The sequence below is a fragment of the Notamacropus eugenii genome, chromosome 2, assembly GCF_028372415.1.
Source record: "Notamacropus eugenii isolate mMacEug1 chromosome 2, mMacEug1.pri_v2, whole genome shotgun sequence".
NCBI classification, from domain to species: Eukaryota; Metazoa; Chordata; class Mammalia; order Diprotodontia; family Macropodidae; genus Notamacropus; species Notamacropus eugenii.
The window spans coordinates 107317963-107336871 of record NC_092873.1 but is presented as its reverse complement, the minus strand read 5'-3'; the positions used below and the strand labels follow the sequence as shown (position 1 = coordinate 107336871).

Here is an 18909-nt window from a genome sequence, read left to right as displayed (position 1 = left end):
GTATATAATGTGGAAGTCAAACCCATGTCTTCCTGACTCCAAGTCCAGTGCTTTCTGCACTTCTCCACATCTCAGGGAACGAGTCCTTGCCTGGTAATCAGGGTATCTCATTTTATCCTATTTATTACCCTGATTTTACAGATGAGGAAACTGAGGTAGACAGAGGTTAAGGGACCCGCTCAGGGTCACACAGCTGTTAAGTATCTGAGGTCAGATTTGAACTTGTTTTCTGGACTTTAGGTCCAGTGGGGAGATGGACACTTCTGTGGGCATCCAGATATTTCCCCTCCTCCAAAGTATCTGGGGCTATATGACCTGGCCATTGAGTGCAGTGCAGACAATTCCTTAGAGCTACCTGTTCTTTTGCTCTTGGACTTCAACTGTAGAATTAGGATATGTGAGGGCTAGAGATCTTCTTGTCCAACGCTTCATATTACAGATAAATAAAATGAGGCTCAACCAAGGAAGTAATAGCTAGGAAATGGCAGTAATGTTCCTAGATCCCAGCTGAGGGTTCTTTCCAATAAAAGATGTGATGGAATGGATAAAGAGGTGGACTGGGCGGGGTAGGGGGGAGCATCAAGATGAAGTCAACTAGCATTTATTAACTGCCTACTGTGTCCCAGGCCTTGGGCTAAGCCCTGGGTATATAAAGAAAGGCAAAAACAGTCCTACCCTCAAAGAGCCCCCATTCTAATGGAAGAGACATGTGAACAACTATGTACAAACAAGATATATACAGGACAAATTGGTGCTAATCACAGAGGAAAGGCACTAGCATTAAGTGGAAGCAGGAAAGATTTCTTGCAGAATGTAGGATTTTGGCTGGGACTTGAAGGAATCCAGGGAAGCCAGGAAGCACTTATGAGAAGGGAATTCGAGGGATGGAGACAGCCAGTGACAATGAGAGTTAGGAGATCAAGAGTCTTGTCTGAGAATTAGCGAGGAGATCAGCATTACTGGATTCCAGAACATGTGTAGAGGAGTAAGGTGTACTAAGACCAGAAAGGTAAGAAGGAACCAGGCTATAAAGAACTTTAAACACAAAACAGGATTTTTATATTTGATCTCGGAGGCAATAGGGAGCCATTGGAATTTATTGAGTAGAGGAGTGACTCCCATCTCAGATACCAGCTATATCTCAGTACCTTAAAAGTTTCCTCATTTCAAATAGGATTTCTAAAAAATAGGATTTATAATAGCAGTCTACTTTATAGAGTGAGGCACACATGAAGTAATGCATGTAAAATGCTTTGCAGATGTTAAGTTGCCATAGAAATGTGAGCTATTGTTGATTTAATTAGACATACAAATGAAGTTCTGAGTCTGGACAGGCTGTGGTAGAAGAGAGAACTAACTGGTCCTTCAGGGGAATCTCATTAATGCTTTAACGGGGTGGGGCTTGGTGACCAAAGAAAGCACAGGGAACCAATGATCGAGGGAAACCCTCCTTCTTCACCCAGTCCAAAGCCAAGTTTGGTGTCCTCATTCTGTGTTCCCAGATCCTGGCTGCCTGGATAAGCAAACTCGCTGCCAAGCCTTGTCTTCCTTCTCTTTCAAAACCTGGCTCAGGATGCACTTCCTCCAAGAAGCCTTCCCTGATTAACCCCACAATGACTGAATAACTCCTTTATTTCATCTCCTCCCTATACAATTTTACCTGACTTTTCCCCTCTGCATATGGACTTTTGGTTTTATTTTAGTTTTAGTCCTCCACCAATGTTGTCTCTCCTTTTAGACTGGAGCTCCCTAAAGGCAAGGGCTGTGTTCTCACTATGACCCTGGCAGCTTCCTCAGAGGTTGGAATTTAAAGTAAGAGGTAATATTTGGAATAATTTCCAGAACTGGTGAAAACTGGAACTGTTCAGCAGCGCCATCACTAAGGGGTATGAGGTTTGGGGGTTTAAATCACATCGTTTCTCTCTTTCCCAGTGGATTAGAGCACTGAACCTGGAGTTGAGAAGACCTGAATTCAAATTCAGCCTCTAACACTTACTAGCTATGGGACCCAGGATAAGTCACTTAATATCTGTCAACTTTACTTTTATCACCTGTAAAATTGGGCTCATAATAGCCCTTACTTCACAGGGTTACTGTGAGAATCTAGTAAGATGATAATATCCGTAAAGCACTTAGCATGGTGCCGGGCCCATACTAGGTACTTGCTAAATGCTTATTTCCTTCCCCTTTCCCGCAGATGGCACTTATTATAGAGGTAAAAGTTAAGGTGATATGAACACTAATGGCATTTTTGAAGGGCAAAAGATGACACAAATTGAGCAATATGCCTCCAAAGAGAGCAATTCTTTACCTTGGTGTCAGTGACCTTAGGTGTGTCCGCGTGTGTGTGGGCACCTAGAGTGAAGAAAAGGGAGTTATTATGTTTAATTTAAAGTGCCTGGCTCTCAAATCTTTTTTTAGTACGAGCAGGTGAAACCTAGCTCTTCTCCACCCTCACAGGTGATTTTCTGAGTCACTGTCCTGCCAACAGTAAAAGGGGGTGGGGCAAGGTTGTGCGTGGTAGGGTGGGGCAAGCCCTGGCTAGGTAAGGGTGCTGACGGTATTCAATACTCCGCCCTTCCAAACTGTCTCCCCCTCTGCTGCTCTCCCCTCTTGGGAATTTCTGGGTCGTCACGAACCTTAGCCAATTTCCTCTCCTTCTCCTCCCCTATTGAATCATCTGTCACTTTCTCCTTCCAGAGATCCCGACTGCCACGATTCATTTGCATAGCGACTTTTCTTAGGTTCACATCATTCTCATCGCTTCCAAATTTAGTGGTGGCTGTGAGGTTACCCAACCTGCTACCCCATCGCTCCCTGCTCCTGCAGGTAAGTAGCCTCTGCAATGGCCCACGGGATTTCCTTTATCTCACTTCTCCTTTTCACTATCTCCCTCCTTTCACCCCACTCCCCTCACCCCACTCATCTCACCTTGATCCTTAGCTCACCTCAATAAGATCACTGAGAAGCTCCTCCACTGCTGCAGAGAAGACTGCCCTAGGCACAGAAGAGGAAATGACTTAATTCAACTCAACAAACATTTATTAAGGGCCTATTCTGTGCAGGCTACTGTGCTGAGGTCTGTGGATATATAGATGGAAAAGATCACACAGCAATGTAAATCTTTTTCAAAGGCGGAACGACAAAGATGTATATGTTAGCTAGCTAAAGCATTTATCAGGGTTTGCAACGTGCCAGATACTGTGTTAAGTGCTGGAAATATAAATATAAGGAAGCAAGACAGTCCCCAGCATCAAAGCACATCCCAGTTCTACTGGAAGAAGAACAGCTGTAAAAGGGAGCCAGAAAGGATGGGGAGGGGGTGTGTATTTAGTTGAAGGTGGAGAAACCACCTGAGGGGTCTGGATCAGTTCGAGATAAGGCAAAGACACCTATCCGAGCTGAGGGACCCAGGGATGGAGACCAGGTTACTAACGGGGGGAAGGGGAGATGATATAAATCAAGCAATGACTGGAAAAGGAGATCCAGGCAGAGTTCTCTAAGGGAAAACTTGGGAGGGATGAAGAAAAGGTAAGGGTCAGAGGACCTTAGAATTAGTCTTGGAAGGGACCTTAGAGGTAATATAGTCCAGCCTTCTCATTTTACGGATGCAAACCTAGACTTAGAGAGGTAGGATGACCAAGGTCACATGAGAGTAAAGTGGCAGAGTTGGGATTTGAACTTAGGTCTTCTGATTCTGGTTCCAACGCTCTTGGCATCTGCGGTAGAGGGAGGCTACGACAGGGAGGACATTAGTACATTTTGCTCTGTGGGAAGCCTGGCCTACTTCTGGAAGAGAATGAAGAGCCTCTTGCTTGCCAGGGCTCCCTGACCTTCATCAGATGGCCTAGCTTATGATGGTTTGTCTAATCCTCTCATATCCTGGGGCAGGGTAGCCTGGGTGGAGAGCTGTCTTCATCCTGCTGTGCACACAGCAGAACGCTAAGCTACAAGTGATCCCAGCCGTCATCTAGGCCAGGGGTTAGGTGGATGAACATCAGGGGGTTTATGAACTTGTATGGGAAAAAATTTTTTTAAAAAAATCCTTATTTTTACTAACTTCTAATGTCACCTCTTTTTGAACCCCTTTGTCAGTCTGGTAAAGCTTATAGATTCCTCAGAATCATGATTTTTAAATATAGAAAATCAAATACATAGAATTACAAAGGAAACCAAATTTATTGAAATAAAGACATAGATGTGTCAGTCTGGTAAAGCTTATGGACCGCTTCTCAGAATTATGGTTTTTAAATATAGAAAATGAAATGCACAGGATTACAAAGAAAACCAGATTTATTGAAATGAAGACATAGATTTCCCTTTTCTCTCATCCAAGTTCATAGACTCCTTAAAATCTATCCTAGGACCCCTTAGGAGTTCTGTGGATTCCAGGTTCAGAATCCTTGCTCCAACTGAAATCTAGCATTTCCTTCAGTTATGAATGTGGACAATGAAACATTATTCTAAGAAGGTCTCTATAGCCTTCACCAGACTGACAAAGGCGTCTGAGACTTACCAAAGGTGAAGAACTTATCCAGACCAAGGCTAGACCTGATTTCAGCTTCCTTCTTTCTCACCACCTCCCTGGCTACTTCATGGTGCCCTCACCAACATATGGGGGTGACACAGAAGCCCAGGAGCCTCTCCCCTCCCTTCAGAGGGTAGAGAAGCCTTAAGGGGTATCCCATGCCCTTCTCTATCAAAGGATTGGGGTGCTGGGTGGAAAGCTTGCTCCAAGCATAATATAGTGGAAAGAGCACTGGGTTGGAGTCAGAGAACCAGAATTCAGTCCTCACTTTTGTTATTTACTAGCTGGATGACTGGAGGGCCAATTCACTTTCTCTTTTGGAATTTCATTTTCCTTGTTTGTAAAGTGAGAGGATTGGAGTGGTTGTACCTTGAAGGCCCTATTCAGCTCTAATTTCCATCATCTGGTCTGTCATTTCTTATAGAAAAGAAAACACTGCTTCACTGGCTCATTTGAAGGGAAGAGTCATTCTTGCTTTCTCTCCCTTTTCCCCCCACCCCTAGGAGGTCATCCACCCAAATTTAACCTGCTTTCTTCCATATTTTTATCCATCTTGAGGATTCAGACACCTGTTGCCTGAGGCCTGAACCTGTCAACCCAACTCTTGACCCCCAAGCCTTGCTTGGTATCTTTGCCCCCTGAGATATAAGCCAAGAGAAAATATCTCAGCCTTTTGTCTGCCTTATATGGCCCCTCAGCTGTCCCATGAGCTCCGCAGGCATTTGGGCCAGTAAGGCCCGAGTCAGACAATTTAGAGCTAAATTTACTTCCAGGTTGAGGAAAGGGAATGCATGTGCATGGTAGTAGCTTTGAACCCAAATGCTCTTGCAGAGGGCATATGGTCTATCCACCTATTTTGAGGAGAGGCTACACTTTCATCAGCTTTGCAAAGAGACATGTTTCCTCTCTTTCCCTCTCCTTCCTCCTACTTTTTTTTTTAACCACCATCTCACCAAACTTCAATAATCCAAGGTCTCCTCTCCCATGAACTCTGTATATGTACCCTAGAACCCCATCCTAGATACATAAAGATACATGGAAATAGAATTAACACTGACATCCTCATGGACAACATTATAAGTCCTTCTAGGACTGATAGAACCCCTAGATCAAAGTTTTGGTTCTTACATCTAGCCCATAAAATGTTCCAAAATGTTGTCTTCTATTCCTGATGCCCCTTCAGAGTCACCACATCACAGAAGTTAGAGTGGGAGATAAGAGGTATTAGACTAACTACCAAATTGAAGGTCTACAGAGCCGCTGTGCTGACCTCATTGTTGTATGCCTGTGAAACATGGACAGTCTACCAGTGCCAGGCCAGGAAACTGAATCGTTTCCATTTGAACTGTCTTAGGAAGATTGTGAGGATCACCTGGCAGGATAAGGTACCAGACACTGAAGTCCTTGCTCGAGCTGAATTGCCAAGTATTCGAACTATGCTTTAGAGAGCGCAACTCCGATAGGCTGGCCACGTTGTTCGAATGCCAAATGTACACTTGCCAAAAAGACTATTTTATGGAGAACTTGCATGGGGCAGGCAATCACATGGTGGCCAGAAGAAACGATACAAGGACACTCTCAAGGTCTCTCTCAAGAACTTTGGATTTGACTGTGCAACATGGGAGACACTGGCACAGGACTGCTCAGCATGGCATGCCCACATAAGAAGGGGTGCTGTGCTCTTTGAGCAAAGCAGAATTGAGACATCACAAAGTAAATGCAGGATGCGCAAATTTGGGACATCCACTCCAAATATTCATGAGTACTATCTGTGCCCAACCTGTGGCAGATCATTCTGAGCTCATATTGGTCTGATCAGCCACAGCAGGACACGTTGAAATTTCACTTTACAAAGGTGATGTCATTTTGGTCCTCTTCGAAGACGAAAGACAACAACCAACCAACCAAGCAACCACCATTTCACTTGGTGCTCCATCTCATCAGCTCCCATGGATTTACTGATCATTTCTGGGCTGATGATCCTCAAATCTATTTATCCAGCCCTAAACTCCTTGCTAACTAATCCTACCTGACATTTCTGGTTGTCTGCTGGACATCTGGAACTGGGTGTTCTATTGAATCTTAACCTCAAAATATCCAAAATAGAATTCATCATCTTTCCCCCTTTCAGACTTACCTATTACTGTTGAGGGCACCACCATTTTCTCAGCCCCCAGGCTGACAAATTAGGTGTCATCCTTGACTCCTTGCTTCTTTCTCATCTCATATCCAATCTGGTGGGTGACTAGATGGCACAGTAGATCACAGGGCGGGCCTGGAGTTAGGAAGACCTGGGTTCAAATCCAGGCTCAGATAACTTAGTAGCTGTGTGACCCTAGGCAAGTCGCTTAACCCTATTTGTCTCAATTTGTTCATCTATAAAATGAACTGGAGATGGAAATGGCAAACCACTCCAGTATCTTTGCCAAGAAACCCCAGATAGGGTCACCAAGAGTCAGACATGCCTGAAACAACTGAACAGCAACGACATCCAATCTGTTTCGAAGGGCTGCCAATTTTGACTTCATAACATCTCTCAAATATGTCCTCTTGTCTCCTCTGATACCGCCACCACCCTGGTGTGAAGTCTCATCACCTCACTCCTGGATTACTGTAATAGGCTTCTAATCACTCTGCAGTCACAGGTCTCTCACAACCCCGGCCAGCTGTCAAAGTGATCTTTGTAAAGTCCAGGTCTGACCATGTCACCCCCTCTCTCCCACTCAAAAACTCCAGTGGCTCCCTATCACCTCCAGGATCAAATCCCTTCATAATCTGCTCCCACCCCTTCCCAGCCTTTACTTTGCCTCTGCGCTCCCCCTCTCTGCACTTCAGCACGTACTCATTGATCCAATGACCCTGACGTCTTTGACATTCCTCAGACTAGACATTCCATCCCCTGACTCTGGGTTCTGGCTGTCCCTGGGGCCTGGGGAAGGCTCTCCCTCCTCATCTCTCCCTCCTGGCTTCCTTCAAGTCTCAGCTAAAATCCCACCTTTTATCTTCAGGAAGCCTTTCCTGGTCACTATTAATTCACTACCATCCCTCTGCTGAGGGACTTTATCCTGCCTGAAGTTTATTTGTACACAATTGTTTGTTTATTGTTTCCCCCATTAGACCGCGGGCTCCTTGAGAGCAGGGACTGTCGCCTTTCTTTGCTTCTTATGTGCCTGGCTCAGTGTTTAATACATGTTTATTGACTGACTAATTGATCTAAAGACAGCAAGGTGGTGCAGATAGTAAATGTCAGAGGTCAGATTTGAACTTAGGTCTTTCTGACTCTAGGGCCAGCACTCTATCCACTTCACCACCTAACTGCATGTATACTGCAAAGTAATCCACAAGTCCAAGGTATTAGCAGAGGCCTAACAGATTCATGGATTGTAGATCTGGAAGGGTCCATGTCCGTAAATGACAATTCTACTACCATCCTCATCATGGTGATGCATGGGAAACATTCTGTAAAGTTAAGGTAGATGGGCAGCTAGATGGTGCAGTGGATAGAGGCCTGGGATTAGAGTCAGGATGATCTTAGTTCAAATCTGGCCTCAGATACTTTCCAGCTGTGTGACTCTGGGCAAGTCACTTAATCCTGTTTGCCTCAGTTTCCTCATCTGTAAAATGATCTGGAGAAGGAAATGGCAAACCACTCTAGTATCTTTGCCAAGAAAACCCCAAATGGGGTTACAAAGAGTCAGACATGGCTGAACAGCAACAGTGACAAACTGATCTAAAGAAGGTAAATCATCCACCCAAGTTCACAAAGCAAGTTGAGTGACAGAGACAGGACTAGAACCCAGGTCTTTGGACTCAGAATCCAGAGCTCTTTTATCTGTACTTCATGCTGTGAGCAGAGTCTTAAAAAAAAGTCTGGCATGCTTCCCTCCCCAGAGCTGAGCCAGAAGTAGGGGTAGGGGAGGGGGAGGAGGGATTTTTGTAAAGAAGTAGGTTAAGGTCAACTGTTCCCCTCCCTTCTGCATTCCCCTGACCACCTGCAGTGCCCACTCTGGGGGCCCCAGGGAGAATGAATATTTGCTTGGGGAAAGGTCACACTATTCTTAACTTTGTGGCATAAGACTTCAGCGTGGACAGAGAAGGGTGAGGAATGGATGAGGAAAGTGAGACACAGTGGGCTGAGGAAATGAGGGCAACTTGGTCCTTACTTCTAGGTCATGAGAACCCCTTCCCCCACTCCTCATTCCCAGCACCCACCCAGATCTCCAATTGATAGCACCCAAGAGCTGCTCCCACCAGAGTAACTCATTTGCAAGTGCTTTTAGAAGTTGGCTCTGGAAGATTAACGTGTCCCTTGGTTGGGGGATGGAGAAAGTTAGAAAAATCCTATCCGGCTGTCCCCTTCCCCTCCTGACTGCTCCTTTGGAGGCCTCAAGTCAGCTGTGGCCTGCCAAGAAGTCCTGGCATCTCCCTCGTGCACCCTGATATCATAGCCTTCTAGGGGTGAGGCATAGGAAAGCAGGTGTCTGGGATGGGAGGGGGAGGATTAAGAGGGAACTACTGTGTAAAGAGATGGGGGCCCACATGGCTTTCTGTGCAATTGGAGATTGGAGACATGGAGCTGAGGAGTGCCTAGATATTTTCTCCATGTCTGTTCAGCTAGGTCTCTCAGGGTTGTTCTCTCTACCCCACTTACCTCCTTCCCCAAAGGCCAGTCCTGCCTCCTCTAACCCCAGAGACGGAGGTAGGAGACTTATCAGAGTCTTCCCAGGGTCCTTCTTAGGTAATCTGGGCTCTGACACCTTCTTCTACCTTCCTCCCCCTTTAGAAGGGTTTTGAAAGCGTAAAGACAGCTATTCTTAGTGCATCATGATATGGTGGAAAAGTCATAGATTTGGGATTTGGTGCCCCGGGTTTGAATGTCACCTGTGCTTCATATTATCTATGCAAAATAGAGCAAGCCACAACCTCTGGATTTCAGTTTCTTTACCTCTAAAATTAGAGGTTTGGAATAGAAGGATCTCTGAGATTTCTGCCATATCTAAATCATGCCTGTAAAGAATTTCCAGACCTAGGTACTGGGTGAGGGTGGGAAGATCTAGATGAAGGAAGAGTCACAGTCTCTCTCCTCAGAGAATTCCCAGTTTGATGGGGGAGACACAGTCCCTGCTGATGGGTAGGAGAGAACACAGACTTAAACATGCAGGTGGACAGAGGCTGCAGACTGTATCTATGAATGCTAAGGAGAAGTGGCCTGAAGGAGCAGTCAGAGTGATCCTGTATGAATCAAGGAAGCCTTCTTGGAAGAGGAGAGATCTGAGCCAGGTTTATAAGGAAGGGTTGAGTTATAGCCAAATATGTCAGGTGAGGATGGCTGGGAGTAAATAGCTTCATATTTCTTCCCTAAACCTGGATGCCAAGGAACTAACTTCCTAAACCAGTTATAGTCTTCAAGTACCACTTTTTCATAGCTGCAGATAACATCCATCCAACCTTAAGAAATATTCTTTGAACTGTTTCTCTATTACTGGGGATCTTTTGTTGTCATTCAGTCCTCTCTCTTTGTGACTCCATTTGGGGTTTTCTTGGCAGAGATATTGGAGTGGTTTGCCATTTCCTTCTCCAGCTCATTTTACAGATGAGGAAACTGAGGCAAACAGGGATAAGTTACTTGTGTAGGGTCACACAGCTAGCATGTGTCTGAGGCCAAATTGGAACTCAGGAAAATGAGAATTCCTGACTCTAGACCTGGCATGCTACCCACTGCCCTATCTACCTAGCTGCCCACCCGTTGGGATAGCCAGCACTAAACCACCTATATTCTCACCTAGTTGTCCTTGAGTTCAGCAGGACATATCAGATATCCAACAGGGAATAAGAGAAAAGTCTTGGTTGGAGAGAAGTCCCCCTCCCCCTGCTTTTTTTTTCTTTCTGTGTGTGGCATTGTCTTGGATGAGGATAGAATCTATGAGTTTTGCCTCCTTGTTCTGACCACTGCCTAACTAGCAACAAACCAGCCATGGTCTAAGCCCCAAATGCCCAAACTATGTGACCTTGGGGGAATTATATAACCTCATTGTATCTCAGTGTTCTCATCTGTAAAATGAAAATGATAATATCAGAATACTCTACCTGCCAGCTCTGCCTTTAATTCTCTAGTGACTTTGAGGAAGTCACAAGACCTTTATGGACTTAAGTTTTCTTACCTATGAAATGAGAGTTGAATTAGATTCCCACATTGGGGGGAGTCTTTCATAAGATCATAAAACTTATATTGGGAAGGGACCTCAGAAGTCATCTAGTATGACCCCCCTCTTTTTACAAATGAGGAAATTGAAGGGTTAAGTGATTTACTTGCCCATGGTGACATTGGCAGTAAATAGAAGAGGCGATATTGGAACCTGGCCCTTTGACTCCAAATCCAGTACTTTTTCAGATGACTGCAAAATGTCCCATCTAATTCTGATACCTTCTGTTTTGTAATGCTTTTACTCGCTGGACATGAGAGTAATGAGAATAAAAAGGTTTTCAAATTATCAAGTGCTCCCTAAATTTAGTGCATTTAAATGGGTATTGAATCTCTAGGATTTCTTGCTAAGGTTGTATATATTCATGCTCAGGTAAGGGTTGGATCTGCTGCTGCTGAGGACTCTCCATCATGAACATTTGACATTAAAGCAAAAGGCCTGACTCCTCCTATTACAGAACCTGCAATTTCTTTTCCTTTGTCCCTCTCCCTCCTCCCTCCTCCCTCCTCCCAGATCTGTGATTTTATTCATATATAGAACTCCTCAGGAGGAAACTCCCTTTTTCCAATTTGTAGCTGCACCTGTTCTGTGACTAAAGAGTCTTAGAGAGTTGCCAGGGGGCAATGAGAGATTAAATGACTTGCCCAGTGGCACATGGCCAGGATGTGTTACAGTTGGGATCTTTCTTTCTTTCTTTCTTTCTTTCTTTCTTTCTTTCTTTCTTTCTTTCTTTCTTTCTTTCTTTCTTTCTTTCTTTCTTTCTTTCTTTCTTTCTTCCTTCCTTCCTTCCTTCCTTCCTTCCTTCCTTCCTTCCCTTCCTTCCCTTCCTTCCTTCCTTCCTTTCTTCCTTCCTTCCTTCCTTCCTTCCTTCCTTCCTTCCTTCCTTCCTTCCTTCCTTCCTTCCTTCTTTCTTTCTTTCTTTCTCTCTCTCCCTTCCTTCCCTCCTTCCTTCTTTCTTCTTTGCTTTCTTTCTCTCTCTTTCCTTGTTTCCTTCTTCTTTCTTTCTTCCTTTCTCTTCATTTTTCTTCTTCTTTCCTTCCTTTTCCCTTTTTTTAATTGAAAGGAAATTGTGATTTACTTATTCAGTGCCCTACTAATCAGACTACCAAAGAATATTTTATGAAGGTAGAAAAATAATAACAAAATTCATCTGGAAGAAGAAAAGGTCAAGAATATTATGAGAATCAATGAAAAAAAATGTGAAGGAAGGTGGCCTAACAGTACCAGATCTCAAACTGTATAACAAAGTGGTAATTATCAAAATAATCTGGGCCTGGCTAACAGAGTGGTAGATCAGTGGGATAGGTTGGGTACACAATAAACCCAAGACAAGAACTCAGTATTTGACAAAAAACTGGGAAGCAGTTTGGTAGAAACTAAATAGACCAACATCTCACGCTGTACAGCAAGATACAGTTAAAATGGGTACATGATTTAAACATAAAGAGTGATATCATACACAAATTAGAGGAGCATGGAAAATTTGGATAAAGGAAATGTGGAGAAGGGAAGAGAGCATTATAGGAAAAGAAATGGATAACTGATTACATTAAGTTAAAAAAGTTTTGCATAAACAAAACCAATGCTGCCAAGATTAAGAGGAAAGTTGGAAACTGGGGAAAAAAATTTACACCGAGTTTCTCTGATAAAAGCCTCATTTCTAAAAAACGTGAGAATATATTTGATATGAGACAAATTTATAAGAATATGAATCATTCCCCAGTTGATAAATGGTCAAAGGAAAGAAACAGACAGTTTTCAGAGAAAGAAATTAAAACTGTCTATGGTCATGTAAAAAATGTTCGGAACCACTACTGATTATTAAAATGTAAATTTAAACAACTCTGAGGTACTACATCATACCTATCAGATTGGCTAATATAAAAGAAAAATATAATTCCAAAGGTAGGAGAGGATGTGAAAAAATTGGAACACTAGTGCACTGTTCATGGAGTTGTGAACTAATCCAATCATTCTGCAAAGCAATTTGGAACTGTGTTCAAAGGGCTATACAACTGTCCACACTCTTTAAACCAGCAATACCACTACTAGGTCTGTATCCCAAAGAGATCCAAGAAAAAGGTGGTAAAGAATTAGAAACTGAGGATATGCTCCTCAATTGGGGGATGGCGGAACATGTGGCATATAATGGTGATGGAATACTATTTTACTATGAGAAATAATGAGCAGTATGCTTTCAGAAAAAAAAATACAGGAAGACTTATATGAACTGAAGCAAAATGAAGTAAGCAGAACCAGGAGAACATTCTACATAGTAACAACAATATTGCCCAATGATCAACTGTGAATGATTTAACTTTTCTCAACAATACAATGATCTAAAACAATTCCAAAGGACTTATGATGAAAAAAATGCTATCCTCCTCCAGAGAAAGAACTGATAGAGTCTGAATGAAGATTGAAGCATATTTCCCCCCACACACTTTATTTTTCTTGTGTGTTTTTTTTTTTTTTGGAGTGTTTTTGCACCATGGCTAATGGGAAAATATGTTTTGCATTATTATCCATATACAGTCAATATCAAATTGTTTGCCTTCTCAAGGAGGAAAGAAGGGAGGGAGGGAAAGAATTTGGAAGTCAAAATTTTAAAATAATGAATGTTAATTTTTTTACATGTAATTGAGGAGAGAGAGAGAGAGAGAGAGAGAGAGAGAGAGAGAGAGAGAGAGAGAGAGAGAGAAGGAAATCATAGGGTTTTGGGAGCTGAACAGGACCTGTGAGCCCTGTAGCTTCTGGATCTGGAACCAGAGATTCCTGCCCCTTAGCATGTGTATAACCTGGGCTAAAGCACTTTACTACTCTGGGGTTCAGTTTCCAGACTTATTAAAACAAGGGGGTTGGACCATATGATCTCAAGGGCCCTTTCTTTCTCTGGAACTATGATCCTATGATATCCCCTTCCTCCATGCTTTGGACAGCAGGGATAATGTGGATCATCGCCCAGACTTAGAATCACAGGCTCTTGAGGTGAGAACATGTGTAGTAGGATGCAAGCTGCTGGTTGTAGGGTTTTGAGCCCAATAGTGAAAGGCAAGAGCTGGAGGAGCCAGAGGATGGGCTGAGGACAATGGTTATTTTGCAAAGCGGAGGTGGTGTATTCCTTAGCTGAAGCAGCAAGGCATCCTGCAGGAGAGACATAAAGCAGCATGTGCCAGGCAAATCAAACCACCATCACTACTTTGACCATCATCTCCACTCAGAGTCTGAGGTAGACAGACTGGGAACCTAAGAACCTTTGAAATAGCAGTACTACTCAAACTACCAGACCTGCTTCCAACCTTTGACTCCCCTTCCCCCACCCCCTACCTCTGTTATCATTGAGGGGAAAATTATTGTGGAAAAGGAGTCCACCGTACCACTTAACAGCAACAACTTACCAACCAATTGCTTCCAACAGGCAACTAATCATGGGAACTCATTGATTTTGTTTGCAGTCTAGCTCTAAAAGTCATCATCTGGGGAAGCAGCTTCTGTGGAGAAGGAGTCAGCCACTCATATCAATGATCAACCAACTGCCACCCACAGGGCAGCTGAAGCAGTAAGGAACCCTGAAGGAAAGATTGGAGGTAGCACCTGCCAGGCAATTCGCCACCACAACCACCTTGACAACCATCTTTCCTCAGACCCAGATGGACCAAACCCAGAACTATGAACCCAAGAAACTTGTACAGTAATGTTTTCAGCCCAGTGCCCTAAGTCATCATCCTGGGAAGGAAAGTCCTGAAGAAATAGATGCTGCCTGGAAATTCCTGTGAGTGCTAGCCCACAGCTACTGAAGACCCGAAAAGAAAGTTCTTGTCACCAAAGTCTTTGGTGATGTGGTATAGTTTTGCTTTCATCAGTTCAAATGATATTAAGGAAAAGGCATTACTATCTTCTCTGCATCTGCACCCTAAGGATCATGGGACTTTTCCATCTGATTTGCAGTGGTTCCCATATGTGGTGTCCCATTAAAATGTGAGCTCCTTGAGAGCAGAAATTGTCTCATTCTTTTATTTGAGTTCCCTGAGCTTAGCACAGTGTTTTGCACATAAATAAGTCTTTCCTCCCTCCCTTCCTTCCTCCCTTCCTCCCTTCCTTTCTCTCACTTGCCCCAAAGGACGTTGTCCACTTCTGCACTCAGAACCTCCGACCTAAGGGAGTATGTTTCACTGACACGAGAGGTAGAGACGTCTCCCGCAAATGGGGTCTGTGTGCCTCTGTCTCCCTGAAAGCCCTGGACGAGTCCCCTTCAGTGAGGCTGTGAAGGAAGCATAGAGTGAGAACGTGGCTGGACTTGGTGAAACTAAACTCTCTCCTGCTAGCGGGGGCAGGGGGTGGGGAAGGGGAGCCCTAATTAGCGAAAGTTTGCAAAACCTCGGGGTAATTAGGCTGTATTTGACGGGCTCTTTCAGTCTTACAATTCAGCCGCAGTTTGCATTTGGAGCAGCATGGCCTGGGCCCCCTGCCCCACCCCCTAGCCCCGCCTGAGTGGGGCCTGAGGTGTGATAAGAGGAGAAAGTGATTCAGTACTATGGAGAGTTTCTCTTCCCCTCTGGGATTTTCAACTTTCCCCGGAAACCCGGGAAGGCGATGACACTTCTGACAAGGATGTAATGACACTCCGCTGTGGAAATGTTCTTCCAGGAATCAAGGAGCTTTGCGGGGTTGATCTTTGTGGCTTCTTACCACATCCTGTGGTCTCTAGACAGAGGAAGGGAAGTGGCAGCCAGGGACCCTTCCAGAGGAGCACAGCGCAGCTCCCCTGGGACCTGCACCAGGCTCCTTCTCCTTGGGGGGATCGGGGGGCAGATATTGGAAGAACTGACTCTGCTCTTCATAGATCATTTAGATCATAGATTTAAAGCTGAAAGGGACCTCAGACGTCCATTGTACAGATGGGGAAATTAAGGCTTCCCCTAGGGTGTATGGGGGCCAAAGGCTCTTTCCAAGGTCTTTTAGTTCATCCTTTTGTCTTTAGGTCGACTGACACTAATATCGCAAAGACAGAAACAGACACACAAGAAAGAAAATAGAGAAGCAGAAAAGAGAGGAAGCATGAGACAAAAACAGAGAAACAGAATATGCACTCCTCTGCTCCAAAATCTTCAGTGATTCCCTATTGCTTGTAGGATAACATATAAACTCTTTGGTCTTCCATGCTCTGCCATCAACCTACCTTCTCCATTTTGTTTCACATTTCTTCATTTCCCTTACTAGGTATTCTGGCTGAACTGAGCTACTAAGTGATCCCTATTTCACCCTCTCTTCTTCCATAGACCACCTGGGTGGCACAATGGACAGAGTATCAGGTCTGGAGTCAGGAAGACCTAAGTTCAAGTTCAGCCTCACACATGTACTAATTGTGTGATTCTGGGCAAGTCACTTAACTGCTGTCTGCCTTAGTTTCCTCATCTGTAAAATGGGGGAAGTAATAGCATCTCCTTCCCAGGGCCATTTGTGAAGAGCAAATGAGATAATATTTGCATACCACAGGCTTTATAAATGCTTATTTCCTCCCTTCCTTCTTTCCTTCCTGTCTCTGTATATTTGAGCAGATCATCTTCCGAATCTAGAATTCCTTCCTTATTTCTCTGCCTGTTGAAAAAATCTTTTCTTCTATGAACCAGCTTGGGTGCTGCTTCTCCCTATGTGAAGCCTTTTCTGGTCCCTCAGCTGAAGAACTCTCCTAACTACTCTTCTCAGCAAGGTTCCTAAAGCACATCTTCCCTACTGCATTCTACCTTTATCATACGTATTGTGCCCATGATATACTCCTAGCTCTTATATGAATGTATTATTTGAGGTCAGAAACTACTTGTTTTTCATCTCTGTATCTAAGGCCCAGGATGGTTTCATCAGTGATACACACATACACACACAAACACACACATATACATATGTATGTATATATGTATGTGTATATATATATATATATATATATATATATATATATATATATATATATATATATATATATATATATGGTGCTTAATCAGTGTATTATATATGTATGGTGCTAGAGGCAGCTAGGTGGCTCAGTAGATAGAGCACTGGGCCTGGAGTTAGGAAGACCTGGGTTCAAATTGTTTTAGACACTTACTAGCTGTGTGACCCTGGGCAAGTCACTGCTTGCCTTAATCCCTCTGGAGAAGGAAACGGCAAATCACTTTGGTGTCTTTGCCAAGAAAACCCCATAAGGGGTGGGACTGAATGACTAAACAACAACAGGGCTTAATCACTCTCTCAATAAACATTTTTTAAGCTCCTACTATTTGTCAGGCAAACTGTTTAATTGAATTTAGATGTTGTAGGATAATGAGGTCACAATTAGAGAGTTAGATTGGGAAGGGAGTTTAGAGGTCTCATTTTGCAGATGAAGAATGAGAGCGGAGTTAGCAAGCGCATCCAGGGTCACTCATGAAGAAGAGCCAGAACCAAAATTGAGGTCCTCTGATTGCTCATCTTATGTTCTTTGTGATACCGGAGGAATTGAGAGCTGAGAAGTAAAGATGGAAGGATGAAGAGCCACAGAGCTGGAAGTAGAGATAAACTTTCTCTTTCTGCTCCCTTAAGAGTCCATGGGCATCTCTGAGAGTCTAACACTGAGAGAGGGTGGGATGGGGAACCTGCTTCCCTCCTCATTCCTCTGCAGCCTGCTTGCCTATCCCGCCCTCCCCCCCCCCCCCCTTTTCCCCCAGGTGGCAGGGAGTGGGAGGGAAGGGCAGGCTGGGAGTTTATTTATTAGCCAGATTAAGAAGTATTAATTGGGAGCGGTGGTGGCCGACTGGGGCAGGGGGCCTCAGGGACATAGCTGGCATTGCTGGCATAGTTTCGGGCCCTCCTGCTGAGCTGGGGACTCTGTCAGCTTCAAAGGGGCTTAGAGAGTCTGACTGTGGCACTGCCACGGGCCAGCACAGAGAAGGGGTTGGGTACAGCCCGGGCTTGAGGCTGGGGGAAGGGGACAAAAGGGGGAGGTGATTGTGTATTAGAGGATTAAAGACCAGGTCCCAGAAGGAATTTTAAACTGCTGTGAACAGAACTGTCTGGGACACCCCTCCCTCCCCTCCATCCCGCCACTGCAGCACTTTGGTGCATTTCTGAACTGGGCAGGAATTGTTTAATATTCCTTTCTGTCTGGACTGGTGTGTTTTCTCTCCTTGCATCAGCCGTAGATACTATTTTAGAACAAGAATTCCCCATGCCAGGGCTTGGTTTGCTCCATGAGAGACTGAGACTCATTGAACTTATCAAGGCTTGTGTCCTGCAGAATATAACAAGCCCTTTGAAGGAAAGGATATTTCGCTTTTTGTCTTTGTATCCTGAATGCCTAGCAGTGTCTGGCACACAGTAGGTGCTTAATAAGTGCATGGTGACTTGAACTGAATTGTGTCCATGTTACCTAAGATAAATTTCTGCCCATAGGGGGCTCTTTCAACCGAGTGGGTGGACATACGAACTGAGGGCACAGAAGCTTATGATGTTGACATCTGGTGCCACTCACCTGGCCTGAGCCATGACTTTCCAGGGTGGGAGTCAACAAGGGTGGAGGGTCCAGGTGGCACCTCTCTCTCCACTTGTCCAAGCAGATCCCATGTTCTGAACTGGGTAAGGAAGTCCCTTTCCTCCAGATTAAGAAGAGGACGTGAAACATGCCCACCTTGGCATACCCACTTCTTCTTCTACTTCATCCGGAAACCACAAAACCAGTCTCTGAAGGCCAGGGATGGGATGGACAGGGGTGAGTGTGAGAAGCCTCTTAGCTGCCAAACTGTGGTTTTCTGAAAGGATGGAGTAGCGGTTGGCCAGGATATGACGCCCATGGTTGGTAGCAGGGATGGGAAACAACCCTCTGACCTCACCTCTCTGACAAGAAAAAAATCCAAAAACAAACCTCTTCCTACAGGCAGGTGTTCTTTACTGTCCCTTGCACGTGTCTCCTGCTTTTGCCAGGCCTTCCTTTTACTTAGGTTGCCCTCTCCTCTCCCCTCCACTGACCCAGATCCTACCCTTCTGCAGAGGAAGCTGGGAACACTGGGGTTTGAAGTCTGAGGTCCTAGATTCAGGGGTCACATGGCTAGTAAGCTATGTGATTGTGGCTAAGTGCTTAAACTCTCAGAACCTCAATTTCCTCATCTATCATACAGGGATGAAATTACTTGCACTGGTTGTACTTGC

General features: G+C 44.4%; 1 long non-coding RNA gene across 1 annotated transcript; it reads left to right on the top strand.

Moving 5' to 3' along the window:
• Window positions 1–2536: 2536 nt before the first annotated feature.
• On the top strand, window positions 2537–14731 carry LOC140526233 (uncharacterized). Its single transcript, XR_011974290.1, has 2 exons — window positions 2537–2829; window positions 14187–14731. It is a non-coding gene; the product is annotated as an uncharacterized lncRNA (long non-coding RNA).
• The last annotated feature ends 4178 nt before the right edge of the window (window positions 14732–18909 follow it).